Here is a 15,838-nt window from a genome sequence, read left to right on the forward strand (position 1 = left end):
GCAAATTCTTCCTGATATATTTAAAACGGGAAGATGAATTATCTTTCAGTAGCATTAAAAGCTGGAAGGTCTTCTGCTATTTACTTGGCTTTCTTCTTTCTTTTTTTCTTTCTGGTAAATTTAAAAAAAATCATGACTTGTGTCCTCAGCTATGTTATTTATTGCTGCTGAAGATGATTCGGCTGGTTAAATTTTTTAGAAGGGCCAAAACCAGTGTGTGTCAGAGCTTTCAAGCTGCTTATGGCATAAGCACATGTTGGATGGAAAGAGACACATCTCCAGGATACTTTGGGACCTGCTGAAACAATGTGTCTTCCCAGGTCCATTTTCTAGTGGAGATACCTATGGGCAAGCTGTTCAGAAGTGCTAACCAGCATTTCTGGAGATGCACTGAGACAGTGGTTTCTGTTTAGTGTGAATGTGGTCTCATTTTTAATAGAAAAGTGTTTATTTCCCTTAACTCATGATTGTAGCTATTAATAACTTCATCAAAACAGCTCTTTAGATTGAGCTTTTCCTAATGAACTTGCTAATAAAAATCCTGCTGACTTCCAGGGAAGTTGCTTTGACTGCAAAGTTGCATTACTAGGAAGAGGTTTACTGTCTGTTTCACTGATGCAACAGAATTTGGGGGAGAGGTGATGCCTTTCTCTCCTCTTTGCTGGAGAATGAAATGTCAAACTATCTCTTCAAGGCAGTTTCCTAGGTATTTTCTGCTTGTAGTGGAATTTAGAACTTTGCCTTTTTTAATTTGAACATAGAAAAAAGAAAAAGAGTCACTTACTGTCCCACAATTTTGTTTTATTTTTAACTAACAGTGACTCTTAGCCAGGTCTGAACCTCAGTCACTTGCTTTTCCAAATGAAACTATTAAATACCAGCAGCACTCCTTATGTTGGGAGAGTTGGGAGAGTTGACAGTATATGGTTTAAAAGGCATGGTTTACTCTTAGGTTCTTGAAGGTTTTACCTTCATTCAGGCAGGGGTAATAGTACTAGAGTTTCCCAGAACTGTGTTCAGAAATTCTGGTGAGGTGAAGTAGAACTATTTATAAAAAAAAGACATATTTGGTGTTACAATCACTGTTACACTTGGTAGGATAAAAACGATAACTGATACCAGGTTTTATGCTTTGGGGAGGAACGGAAAATAATTCTATGATTTTGATAAAGTTAAAAAGACTATTTTCCTCCATGGAATCTACCCTTCGGCAGACGGGTATATTGCAGTTCTGTAGGAAGCACTCAGCACTGAGCATTGTCGGAAGTATAATACCAAATTACTCTCAGTGAACCACTCCTTTCAAATAAGACTGTTATTGTCTTAAAAATTATATAGGGGAGATAATATCCAACTAAGCAGGGAAACTGAGAAGAAATTAATGAAGGGCAAAATATGGGTTACCTGAATTAAAAATGTACATACTTTGGAAGGAAAGGCTCATTGTTTATTGTAAAATGCGTATATCTTCATTGCTTTTTTTTTTTTTTAGCAGCCCTTGTGGCTAGCTCCAGACAGGGTTCACAAAAGCCATATTTTGTGAAATAGGAACCAATTACATCAAAGAGATTATTTTTTTCTTCATCCTTTTTTATTGTTGGAAGTTCTAACCTTACAGCATGGACTTTCCATACAACCTCAGTTGCATTCATAATAGATTTGTTAGAGTGGCTGTCATTTTTCTGTGGTGGTGGCTAGTATTCAAACATGCCAGGACAGTGGACAGGGATGTGTTCACCCTGCTCTTTCATCAAGGATTGTCTTTTTATTTTTGCCTAATCTCAGTGTGTCTCCATTTTGATTATGACCTGCAGTCCAAGCAAGAGAAAGAAAGCTGCAGAAACCCAAGAGCCAGACTGAGTTTTGTTTACTTGTTGGTGGAAGAGCTTGGATGACTATATGTTTATTTAATGGTAACATCGGCAGAAAATGAATAGTACCAGCCTTAAAATATCAAGTTGCCTCCTCCCATTACTTCTCTGTTGCATATGCTAGGAGCTCTTAAAGCACGGAAAGTAGAAATGAATGCTCCTATGAGTAGTGATCCTCATTTGTATATTATTTTTTAAGTGCTACAGAATACTTCAGGATGAAAGATGATACGTGAGTAGCCAGATGAGATTGATTATTAACCTTAAGCATCAAGCCAAAAGTACCTTGATTTCCTGGAACCACAGATGTAAATCTTGGCAGAATCACCTCAGTGTTTATCCTTTCCTGTTACGTGAATTAAAGACTAGCCATTTTATTGTGTTTTCTTCTCTTGGATGAGATCTTAATGACTGAGACCCCATCTGATATATGTGGCCATTACACTCCATTACCACTTTCCGTAACAGCAGAAATTTGCCAAATCACTTTAGACAGAATTTTGTCTTGCACGACGTGCTGTTTACTAATTGCCTACAGCCTTCAACGCTGTAGTAGCTAACCATCAGTGGAATGTCTCTTTGGCACTGCACATCTCATTGAATGACATTGAGTTTCTGATCATCATAACAGGCTCACTTCTTCCTGAAGGACACATGGAGCTTGAAGGTGTCAGGACTACACGTTGTTTCTAAGCTTCCTGGATTCCTCTGCTATAAATGGATTCATCATTTTAACTTACTGCTATTATTACATTACTGAGAGATTTCCTAAGGGTAGCTCAAGAGAATGTTCCTAGGGAGTCAAAGGTTTTGCCTAATTAGGAAAACTTACTTCCTGGAGTCTCTAGAAAGTTGTTGGCCTTGCAACAGCTCACCTCAATGTGATGTATTACAGGCAATTTTGGTGAAAACGAATGCATAAAAGGACCCAAGCATGCTATTCTTACATGACCACTTAGTCATACCCCTTGTAGTCTCCAGCAAAGTTCCTTGGTGAATGTTGTATTCCCAAGTCATTGACTCTGAGACCTTGAAAGTTTTAGTGTGTTTTTTATTTCCTTTTTTAAGTAGAGAAAATAACCACATTTGCATCTCTGTGACTTAGCCCTTTTAGCCTTGCTATTTTGGACAGTCAGTGTATGATTTTGAATCTGCTAGGTTTTTCCTGGGGCTGGTGCAGGTCATCTTTAATGAGATTGATTTTCTAATATTTTGCTTCAAAGGGCAGAGATAGCCATCAGTGTGTCTTTTCATTTGATACCTTCTGACAAAGGACAGACTCATTTTCACCATTTGCTCAAAGTGGTTTCCAACAGTAAAGCTCCTGTTAGAATATTATTTATGGAACACAAAAGTATTACAAAGTCCAACCTGATTAACTAAAGTGGCTCTTCTCTGTAATCCATTACTCTAAGGTGATGCTTGATAGATGGACGGTTATTGCCCTGTTTGTATTTAAAGTAGTTATTATTTCTCCAGTTATAAATTTGCTGTCAGAGTTACTTCCAGCTGTCTAAAAAGCCAGTGAAACCTTTTTAGAAAACTTACAGTCTTTTGAAATTAAAAAATATGAAATGTGTTCTATGTTCGTAAAGAGAACAACAACAAAAACAATTAATATGAAAATAAAAACAGCCATAATCTTTCCTAATCACAGGTGATAGAGGGGCAGCTTTCTGGCACTGGCTATCTTTATTGTAGTTGTAGTATCACTGTGTTATTGTTGGCTCCTGTTTGCCCTCTCAGAGAGATGTTTGCCATGAGCAGTAGTACGAAGCACAGATTCTCTTTGTTTGCCTGTGCACCCCATTTCTGAACTAGAAATTGGTGTTCAGATCTTTCTGCATGGATGATAAATACTTTTTTTTTTTGTGGCAACCATTTGGCTTTTGTCTGAAGAGAAAATACCATTATCCATCTAGTCCAGTGAAGACACAGCTTTAGGGCCTGGTAGCAGTATTTTGAAAGATGCATATAGTACACAACTAAAGATCAGAAAGCTTGGGATCACTCCTCTATATTGCATGAATTTTCTATGCCATCTCTGCAAGCTAGGGAGATGTTTATAAAGCACAGTTTCTTCATAGAAGAAATAGAAAAAAATAGATGTCTTAGAAATGTTCCTCTCCTCTCCTCCTGAGACCACTACAGAGTCTTAGAAATGTTATCCTCCCAAAATTCATGTCTGAGTCTATGAAGCTGCCGAAGTCTTAATTTTTGCTGCCTAATGCTTTAGTCTCCTCCTTACTTATTTTTTGTTTTATCCCCCACAGTCCCAAGTATCCTTGCACACCTTCCTCCAGTGCAGCAAAGTTGAGCGTGTTCTTGTCCAGCACAGGAGCTCTTCCACTGTCTTCAGTGGAGCTACTTGCAAACCGAAGCACCTGCATGAACTGGGGTCTTAGTGCAACACCGAACAAGGGCTTGCGAAGCCTCCATCTTCCATCAAAGGATACACACTTACACTTCTGCTGTGGTTAACACAGTATTCATTGACTTTCTCTAAGTTACTACATTTAGAAATAGTAAGCACAGAAATATACTTCCAGCCATGGCAGACTGTTGCAGAAACGTCGAGATGTGCACTTATTAAGAGGTTCTTCAGATCTCATATTTCTGAAGTAGTGCTGAATTCAGTTTTAAATGTCTATTAATTTTCATTTGACAGTCTAGTTACCATGTTGGTAGGCAGCCTTATAGTAGAGGACTCTTTAAGAAAACTGTAACTATTACTTTAATTCACTTTGTGACATCAATGTGTAAGACTACCAAACTGAAACGGGGGTGGGGTTTGTAAGTATTCAGCATTTCTAAAATCAAGCCACTTACCTAAATGTCTAGATAAGGCTTAAAATGCCTGGATTTTAACAAGGCAACCCAGTTTAAAAAGGCTAATCTGGGCATCCTTGTGGAGGCAGACATTCACAGTGGATGCGTGTAGATATCTGCTCAACTTCTAAAGAACTTGTAAAACCTGGAATTATGGATTCTGATTTATGCCCGGCTAGAAGACTGGCGGATAATTGCACCATTCTGTTGTCTTTCTAAAATTGAAATACATCTATTTCTGTTTGTGATGATAAATCCGATAATAAAATCTTAATTGGAAAAAAGCAATTTGTCGGAGCAGCAATTAGCAGTGGAACAGCTGCTTCGTTAGCATACAGATGCAGGGTAATGGCTTCTTAATCAAATGGGACTCGGTGAACTCTCTGGTGAAGAGGTTCCTCCTGACAGTATTACACATTTTGCTTTTTCCGAGTGTTGTGTTTTCTGTTGCTCATGAGCTTGACTTGCTTTAATACAACATTATTCAAATGGCTCTTGATACCCTTCTCAACATTATCCAAGCTTTTTCCATGTAAAATCAGAAGCAATTACATAGCTCATATTGAGATGATTTACTGTGTCAAACTCAGTCGCCTGCTCTGATGTCTGAATTCAAGAGAGTGATTAAAAATTCAAGTAGTCTTTTGAGCGAGGCTGCCCATCCATGGGTTTATGATGAGAGCTGTATTCAAACCCCAGCTTTGAAAGCTTTGCTCAGGTGTTGTGCCCACTGATTGTCTCTGGGCTGTGCAGGGAAGTGTTGTCTGGCACTCCTGGGCAAGAGCAGGTCTCGGTCACTCGTTGCTTTCCAAATGTGATGCCATTGTAGGTGGCACCATCATTTCTGTTGAAACTCCTTCACAAGCCAAAGTCTTAAGTGGATGTGACAAAGTCTTTGACATTTCTCCCTTTTCATAGTAAAAATTCTTGGGAAGAAGTTTGGGGTTGGAGGTTTATTTATTTGTATGAAAGATGATGGGGAAACCTGTAGTCCCACTGGTAGACCCTTCTATCTGTCTGTGGACACCAGACTACAAGGTTCAGTTTTCATCAGTGCTGAGCAGCCTGTAAATGGCCATTGCAAAAGCTGAAAACTCAGCTGTCCGGCACGGCTGAAATCAGTCCACCTTCTAGGGACCTATGCTGGAAAGGCTGAGTCAGTCTTACCACATGTGAAGACATTTCCTCTGTAGCAGACATTTGATATTACTTGAATGTATAAGCAGCTGCATGGTTTTTAAGTCTCTTCTCTCCAGCTGATATATCATTTAGTCCTTTGGTTTTTTCTGCTCTTGAAATCTCTTTCCCAGATGTGTGGGAACACTGAAATCACTTATCTGGTTCCTTGGTACGATTAGGGTAACAATACATGGTTGTTTCATGAGGGCAGTAATACCAGCAGAGATTCATACTGAAAATCATTTAAATCAGAACATGAATATTTGGTAGCCTCTTTGCCATAGTGTCATAATTATTGGAAGGTGTTGTCACTGTTACGGTGACCACCAGGCAGCCTTGTGAACAGGGCAGAGTATCAATTTGAAAATTGGTGATACCTCCCCAGGAAAGGTTTTTCTTTTGCAGTCCAGTACTATGCTCAACTAAAGGGATAGTGAGTAAAAATTTCAGGAAAGCCTAAAATCCACATTTTCAAAGGTGTTACTTCAGTGCTTAAAGAGCAGTCTTAGGCACTTGATTGCCATTTTTGGTCTAGTGCATTTGAGTATCCTATTGTGTCTAGCTTGATATTCAGAGACATAAATACCTCTGCAAGTCAACTCTTATACTAACTGGCATATTCACTGGGGCACTACCTGAGAGTTCTACATCACTTTGTTTGTGGGGTTGGAGTTTTTTTAAGTCTGTCTATAATTCCTACTTCTGTCACAAGTGTTCTTCCTTGGCATTGCTTAATGTCATACCTAGATAACAGAGCTGAAAGAAATAAGAAAAAACAATTCTGAGTATTCATTATTGAAAATAATGCCAAATATATGATTTTCAGACAAAGGTGTCTGGCTTTCAGAGCCTTTTCACCACAAACTAACAAGCCAAGAATACTGGCATCAGCTTTCTATGTCCTAAATGAATAAGCAGTTTAAGCCTGACTTGCCACAGAGCCCAGCAGTTTGTAGTCATGCCCTTGTGAAATGAACACAACATGCTCTTCAGTTAGGCTTGCAATGATATATACCCCATTTTCACTGTCTTCAGTGACTGTGCAGGGTGCAGAGCAACTGGAAGTCTAGGCCTGAATGCTTGCTTACTCTAGGTGTATTTCTGGAATGCTGGTTTTCTGCAACTGTAAATACTCAAGGAAAAAGATCACGTTCAGTTGCTGTTGTGAATTACAATTCCATTGTAATACTATATTTGCTTTCAGAATTAACACCCTCTGGAGATCCCTGCTTAAACACAAAGTGTTGCTCTGGAAGATGTTTCTAAATACACCCCAAACGTCTATATTAAAGAAATATCGTGGCAAAATTTGGAAGGGAGCCTCATGCTCTTCATCTCTCAAATCAGTTATGTCTGCTTTCTGAAAAAAGGTTTGATGGGAAGGACATCGTTGCTGGTATAAATCAAGAATATTTCCACCGCACAGTGATTTTTTATAGCCTGACTTATTCTATGATCATCTGATTTGTGTCTTTGTCTCTGTGGCTGAGTATATCCCCGATATTTTTTTTTTTAATTCATTGTCCAGCTCCAACCTTGGCAGTAAGATAGACATCTTAAAGATGATGAAGTTCTTCCAGGTGACATGAGGATAAGTAATGACAGGAGGAAAGAACAGACAGAAGCAAGTGCTGTGAATTCGTGACTTACTGGATACTGGAAAAGCTGCATGATGGACAATCAGGTCAAAAGGTGGAAGAGTGCAAAGAAGAGGCAGTTTGAGATACTGTGACCAAGGCCATTTTGCCAGGTTTTCATCCTCTTAGACACCAGTATCAATCTACCACAAGACATCAAACCTGAGGAAACATAGTTCTGGTACTCCTGGATCTAGCTGGTAGCTGCTAAGTATGCAAAATACTACTACGGGCACAGGGCATCATTGTAACCCATCATAGTGTTAGTGATACACTTGTGGGTGCTGCTGTCTGTCACCTCCGCTCTCAGAGTGCCCACTGGGTCCAGTCCTGCTCAGGAGACTGTGACAGTACAGGTCACAGAAGGGTAACACCACCAGCGGTTGGCAATACAGACATAGACATATCACCTAAAAAGTAGAAGGTGCAGGGCTACATTTTGATGTACTTGACCATTATTTTTTGGACAATAATCGAGCATATCAGGGTGATGATGACATTACTGTTTTCTATAAACAGAGGCTTATCTCATGTTGTTTATAACAGGCTGGCTACTGGGAACTTGAGTAGTTGTTCCCAAACCATTCGCAATCAGCAGCGTGGTCCTGCTTTTTGCAATTAGCAGTAAGGGCTAGGAGGAGTTCAGTATCCCACCTTTTATTAGGTTTGAAATCTGATCAGCCTTCCTAGCAGCGTGTGGAGTGGGTCCACACTGGTAATATCGTCCACGAGGCAGCCTGCTTGCTGCAATTCCTTTGGATGTAACATGCCAGCTTTAATAAAACGTAGCAATTTCAAGCACATGGTGATAATCACTTTTGCTTGTGGGCTCTAAGGAGGCATTGAGTGGTGAGGTTTTGGTCTTTTCTTACAGCAAGAAACAAATGCATCTTAAAAATAACTCCGATATTAGATATTGGTGAAGTGCAAAGCTAGGTTTCAGTAGACTGCAAAATGTGGGCTGCTGATAGCTACAGCTATTCAATACCACAAAAATATTTTAAATGCAATGTCATAGTTAGATCTCGAGGACGGGCATGGACTCCTTGACACACACTTCCCTGGTAAGAGTAGGGAAGCGACTGTAATAGGAAATATGTTATCAGAAGAGCGGGTGGGTGTTGGTGCTTGGCTTGGAGCTTGGTGGGGCTGTGATTGGGGCAGTTCACCAGAGTGTGGGGGAGAAGATGCTGCAAACCTGCACTGCATTGGCAGGAGTACGAAAGAGAGGCCAGGGCCATTTCCACTGACATAAGCCAGATGCATTATTGTATTTTTCCCTAGAGACAGCTATCATACAGTGGTTGCTTCACTCTAAAATCTTTGGTGGTGACAACCTCCCTGTGCTGCTCATTAGCAAGCTAACCAGCAGTGATCCTCCATACCTCCACAGTGGCCAAAAGGCCTTGTCACCATTTCACTTCTACACTGGTAAAAATTACACAGGTTGTCCTCCAGATGAAATATATGCCTTCCTGGCTGAGTTTCATTGGTGCTCGGTGCAGGGACCTGTGTGACCACAGCTTTGGAAAGGTTTGATGGTACGAAAGGGGGATGAGGGGTGAGCAGCGGAGCATGAGTGACTTTTTTTTGGTGATTTGCATCCTACCCTCAGCCACAGTTCCAAGCCTTTTTTACTGCCCAACAAAAAGTGGCTGCCGGAGCCCCGATGGCTGTTGCTGTGCAAGGCTATCCTCTTGCCACACCTCTCAACACTGTCCGTCAGTGGTGAAAGGTGACATTAATTGATGTGCTAACCCTCTTTAACACCTCTCGGAGCCTGGGCTCTCACCACCAAAAACGACACCGCAGGCTGCTGAAGTAGACCCATTAGAAGCTTGCCTCCATTACCCTGTCAGCGTGAGCCCTCGGAAAGGCTCAAAGAACAGCACCAGGAGCCAAGCTGTTGCTGTTAAATCTAGTGGCCAAATGCACTGGGACACTGCTCTCTCCCTGGTTTCTTTGAAGTCATCAGTGATGTCGTGAGTCCCTCCGGGGAGCACCATGCTGCCTCATGCTCCTGCAGGGGTCCTGGAGGCATCTCTGCAGCGCTGTCCCCTCAGCTGCACCACAGGGTGTCCCACGTCCCACTGTGCGTGGAGGCCTCCCGTTCCCCTTCTTGCAGGACCCCTGGAGCTACTACAGCAGTTGCGAAGAGGAGAACAGATACTAGGAAGATACTGTGAGCGTTAGCTGCCCGGCCGCATGCAGAGAGCCGCAGCACGAAGGAGCACCATCTGACCAGGCGGTGCCTGCAGAGAAGTGCTAAATTCCTCTTCGGCAGGAGCCCAATCTGTTCCCGAGGTGATTATCAGCCTTTCACACTCCCTTTGCTCTTGGCTCCTCACAAACTGATGGGCAGATCCCGAAGCACACGCGTGCCGGCTGGCCTGATCCCTCCGAGCCGACCCCCTGTCTCACTGATGGGAAGTCTGCTCTGGCTCTGCTTGGGCAGAGGAGACCAGGAGTCCTCCACCACAGCAGATGGCCTCTACCAGGAGGGAGGTGAATTTTAAAAAGGTTGGGCTTTCCATCTAAACGATGGTTAATAGATAAAATACAAAACATCTGAAAGTACTCTTATTAAGACTGTCAGGGTAGATTTATTCTGCTCTCTGGTCTGGGAAAGCCATTCGACTTTTCGCTTCTTGTGAACTGGGCAGCGTGTGGCATCTCCGTGTTCCTCTCGTTATGTTGCATATCTGCCAAAGGCATTTCTCACTCCTCCTTTGGTGGCAACTGGTACGTTAGCTAAATTCACTCCTTCCAGCAGATGGTGATGCTGCTGCCCCGTCTGTAAGCGTGCGCTGCCTGAACAGCTCGTATCACTCCTGCTCTTCTCCTTTACTTGATATTCAGGCTGGAGGCTTCCAAGGGATTTTCTTACATCAATTTTCATATGACACCTTTTCACTGGACTTGTGATCAAAAGAAAAAGCCAGGCTCATTTTCTCAGTAAGTGTCATGGTAATGAGAGAGATCTAGGCTAAACTTTAGGGGAAACTTTTTAACCATAAGGATAGTTAAGCACTGCAGTGATGAAACTTGAGATGCCACGAAACATCCTCAGGAATTGTACAGTAGTAAGAGAATATCTGTTGGGAAGGGTTTAGGTATTGCTGATCCATCTTTGGGGCCATGAGATGGACAAAACTTCTTAAAGTCTTTCTGGTCTTGTCTTCCATATTTTTTTATTAAATTTGTTGATTAATGGGTTGTTCTGAACATACTGTTCACCCTGGATGTGGGTGTCTGAGCAATGAAATATGTAATAAAAAGAATGGCATAGGAGGGTGCATTTTAAAAGGCAGTGATGACTTTCCATTGATGAGATCAGGGCTGTGTGTATATATATATCCAAATATATATCTCTCTCTCTCTCCAGGCTCAGCAGTGTTAGACAGTGTGCAAACTGAACCCCAAACTGTGATGCAGGCTTTTTACTCTGCGTGATGCTTAGGAAGAGGAATTCAGTAAGGATTTTTTAGGATGACTGAGACAATACCTGACCTAAGCTGTGTCAGAAGAGGTGTGTTTTCACAACTATTGGTTTGATAAATATCTGAATCTGTGACTTTTCAAAGGCCGAAGTTACCGGAATGGGGAGGCTATAAAGGTGATATTATCAGACCTTGAGGACACTACAGATTTCCCAAGATAAATGGCTATTGTCATTAGTCAAGAAGCTCCTGAGAAGACTTAAAAGGGAGAGCATCCAGCCTTGCCATCTCTAAAACCTGGTTGAAAGAAAGAAGCCTTGCTACTGACTTGCTTGCTGCCAAACACGGGATCTCTTGTATTTCCACCAGGCCCAGCAAATAGGGCATCTTTAGTTTTTTCTGTGGTGAGGGGTAAGAGTCCAGCCATTCTGAAATGCAGCATGTAAGTAAATAACTCCTAGCCAGCTAGCAAGCTTGTCATTGTTAAATATAGAGATCAGTAGGGTAAATAACGAATATTTTGAAGAATGGCACATTTGTAGGTAGCTGAATATCAGCAATCATGTAACTGATCCTGTATAAGTATTAAATTTGCTGGTTTTATTCTCCATATAAATGAATACTCAGGTGCACTCTTACATTTGCTTTTGTTCCTGGGAAACCCTCTCTGATTTTATAATCAGTGATGTTTCTGTGCTTCTGTTGATGTGCCCATGGCTAGAATTTATAGACAGTATTGAAGAATGACACTGATAGCTTTGTTCAGATATGTTAATTCTTAATATTATTTAGTGTTACTTTAATTTAATTTATTTTTGTTTTATGTTTGTGCATAAATGCATAGCTGAATTATATAAATACAAATAAAACTGTATATCTCTCTAGAATGGCTTTTTCCTTGCTGATACTAATATTCAGAGCTGGGAAGTTGCTGATGTAAATAAGACAACTTTACATGATCCCTCAAGGTGAATTTTCCTGGTCATCCTTCTGTCAGGATGTGTGTTCTGCAGCGCAGGTAGTTTGATGAAATGCTGACTTACATTTGCGTCTGTTTTTTTTCCTCAAAAAGTAGGGTACTTTCAGTGTCACTAAAAACCTAGCGTGAGATGGCCAGTCCCAGATGACAAGGTTCCTGTCCCCAGTGTCTGTTTTGCATTAGTTGAGGGAGCACAAGCCATATGAGAGGCTTCAGTAAGAATAAAGCACTTTGACCTGCTCTTGAGAAATCCCTACTGCTGCACCAGGATGCTCACAGCTTGGGGGGCCTACACATCCCATAATGTCTTGCTGCAGTCTTGGCCCCTTTTGTAAAGATCCTGGATCAGTTTGTCTGCCTTAAGCAGACACTGTGCTTGGAAGTTGCGATGGGCTGCCTGGTGGTAGATTGAGTTAAGCTGCTAGGGCAGTCTTCTACCTGATTGTCTGGACTGCAAGCCTCAATTTTCATCCAGGTCCTGCTGGGACACAAACTTTCATCCCTGCCACTTTCCAGATATTGCCTCTGTCTTCATCTGCCCATGGTCTTGGTTTGGATATAAAATTAATTCGGGCTCACGAGACGGTTTGATGCACCATTTCAATACAGCTCTCGCGTAGCTGTGGATGACAGGTTTGTTATGACTACGTTCAGAGCCCTGAGTTTTAACCGCAATGGAATGAGGCATGTGACAAGGTAAATCAGATCAACAGTTTGAAGGCACTGACAGATTACCGGTACTCAAATCGTTATATCCAGGCTGTATATCCAGGTCAGTAACAGTAAGAGTGACAAAATCTGCATATCGTGTGATCATGGCTTGTGTTATGGTTGTGCTCTTACCAGCTGGTTGTACACTTAAAGTGTTAGCTGTTGGACTAATTTTGCTTTATCACATTAAAGTTTTGGTTTATATTTTCCTGATTTACATAAACATTCTGGTGACTTCTGGGAATTTTATTTGGTAAGAATCCGCAATTGTAAGTACCACTGAACACATATTATGAGAAGTCTTAAATTTTAGAATTCATTGACATTTCCTAAAAATTGCTCCTAGTTGGAAACAAAGTTTCCAAATTTCTGAACTTTGTTTCCAACAGCTTCTCAGGCATCTGTTTTCAGAATAACTACCTTGCTGAGCCATTTAGGACTTCCTAGTAGAATTTATGTCACCTAGTTTTTAAAAGCAGTAATATAGATATTTGCATTTGAGCTTGTTCCCCAGAATTCCCTAAATGCTCACTAAAACCAAACAAGACCCAATTCAGGCATCTGTGTGCGGATGAAGGATATTCCTCACTTACTGCAAATTTGTGTTGGGGAGCTAAGCAAGCTGTAGAGAGCTGCACTGTACGTGCCTGCATTTGGTTAGAGGGCTCCTACCTCCTGCCTCTCTTGAACCATCGTTGGGTGCGATCCTTGTCCTTGCAGTCCTGCATCTCCTTTGAGCTCCCTTTCTAGCTCTGCTCTTCTAAAATATGTTGGCTGTGCCCCTTCACTTTGGGTACTGCCTAAGGGACAGCTTGCTTCTATCTGTGTATCCTGAGTCCTTCCTTTCTGTCTGTGTCATTTCCAGCTTCCTCTCCCAGGATCAAATTTGTCCTTTAATTTGGAGCTATAACACTGAGAAGAACCTTTGTATTTGGGCTTATATGAAATAAGGCTACTCTTGTTGGCATAAGCTTCTGAAAAAATAGTCTTTGTAGACCTCGTCTGCACCAAATGTTCTGCTATTTCTCGCTTAGACATCTGTGGTTCTTTGTTCCCAGTGTAGTACTTGGGATCACACAGTCACGAGCGCACGGCTTATGAAGGCAGGTGAAGATGAAACCACAGGAGAGTATTGTCAAAGTCACAATAAGCAGTTTCTTAATGCTAACCTTGTTGGTTAGGAAAATAGAAGAATGGCTCTTCTCTTTGAAAATGTAGTTCATCAGCAGAATTCTTTAGTATGTTTTTCACAGTTTCCTTGGAGTTGTCAGTGGCTTTTTATAAGTTAACTGCAAATAGCCTGTAGTATTAAATATTTCATCACAGTTAGGTACAGTATATTCATCAGTTTGTAGAGCGAGCTTGTCAAAAGGCTCCTTGTTTTTGTGTTCAAGTCACATATTTTTAATGCAAATCTGTTGAGTCTGTTATGTGGACTTAAATTGCTGCTTTGCTTGCAAAAATAGAAAAAGAAGAAACTAAAGCTGTTAGGGCTTTAAATGATTTTTGAAATATCTTCGGCAAAGATGTAGGATGAGAAGTTGTATCCACATAACAAATGATTAGTGAAAAACTTAGGAACGTAAAAGCATGTGTATGGCTTGTAAGGAACAGTCATTGGTCATGGTAAGCTTTATTCCACCACTGGTACTTTATTCCTTGTGAGAAAGGTGGCTTTATTTCCCATTAGGAGCACCCTTAGAGTATCTCATGTCATTAAGGCATTTAGAAATTTTTACTGTTCATTTTTTCAAGCACTGAACAATCAGAATTAAAAGTAATGCCAGATAATGAACCTGTGCTGCTTGTGGCCTCAAGGTATGGAACTTAATAAGAAACCAGCTAATGAGAATATCCACAGTTGTACTAGGAAGGATAAAGAGAAAAAAACAAGAATTATAAACCCTCACGCTTCAGAGCCAGCCATTAATTGGCAGGGAGGTATGAAGAAACTTCCACAGTGCACAGGATACATATTTTGATGGCTTCTTGTAACTTCTTCAGGAACATCTGGTACTCATCCCGCTTAAAGTGAAGGTGGCAGAGTTAAGAATTGCTCAGGGCACCGGTCAGATATCATAAATTTAAAGATGAAGGTGCTGATACCACATTGTTTGGCAGCTATATGGAGCATTAGATTTCTGTGTGGATATGAGTTTTGTTAATTAGTCAGTGGAGGAATGATTCCCCTTCCTTGGGGAATAAAAATGTATAAAAAGAGATGATATAGGACTGGAAGCAGGAAGTCAGATGTATGCTTGAAAACACAGGTGAAATAGTGACCAGGATATATATAAAATAAGAATCAGACAACACGTAAAGAAAGAAGGTGTAATAAAACCAGCTGTACCATATATTGTTAAATGACCTCCAGTGGTTTAGGATTTCAGCTCACCATTACGTCTGCATAGATCATGACTTTGGTATTGCTCCATAATTGTCTACAGTACAACATAAAAGACATGCTATGTCTTGAGCTTGTCTGGAATGTATTTTAAAAGATTTTTGACCTTGAAGCATTTTGAAGCAATTTGTCCAGTCCCTGAAAACCAGGAATGCCTGCTGCTTTCTGTCTAACCCATGACATGGTTGTCTTCGTAAAAGCAGAGCTACTGTTTAGCTCAGCCAGTCCTGTGCTGCTCATTCCTATTACTTTTTCTAAAGCAGAAGCAAGCTGATGGTTTTTATTCACTTTAGATAAAGCTGTAGTGAGTTAATAGCACCAGCGTGTGTACTAATTGGTGATTAAAGCATTGGTAAAATGGACACACTTTGCAAGCCTGAATAAATCCTTCAGCAGAGTATCTCTATAGTATTTTCAGTAATCATTCACCGGGGCAAGAGGCGGCCAAGAACAAATCTGCAGAGGATTGTACTGTTGTTACAGTGACCTCTGAGCAACATGAAACAACAGGGGAAATGAAAGACTTGATTTTACCTCGTGATAGATGATTGTGGCAAGAGCTGGGGGCTGACCATCCAGTCCTCTGCTGCGTAGTCTAATAATGAATTGAGAATGCACTCATTGACCTCTTCTTAAATGAAATTTGTCCCATAATCACAAAGACTTCTTTTCACCTTAATCTATTCTTAAAGGAGATTTTATAACCATATGTCTTCAGCAGCAAAAGGAAAATAGTCTATTAATTGGGAAAGTTTTCTCTTAACTGTTCTTTGCTGGCAACCCTCAGA

General features: G+C 40.9%; 1 protein-coding gene across 7 annotated transcripts in view; it reads left to right on the forward strand.

The window, feature by feature from the left end:
• The window catches only part of FAT3 (FAT atypical cadherin 3), a 422,176-nt gene that overhangs the window by 222,560 nt on the left and 183,778 nt on the right, over window positions 1-15,838 (forward strand). The gene's annotated exons all lie outside the window — the stretch shown is intronic.

Source organism: Harpia harpyja, chromosome 17, assembly GCF_026419915.1.
Source record: "Harpia harpyja isolate bHarHar1 chromosome 17, bHarHar1 primary haplotype, whole genome shotgun sequence".
Classification (NCBI taxonomy): Eukaryota; Metazoa; Chordata; class Aves; order Accipitriformes; family Accipitridae; genus Harpia; species Harpia harpyja.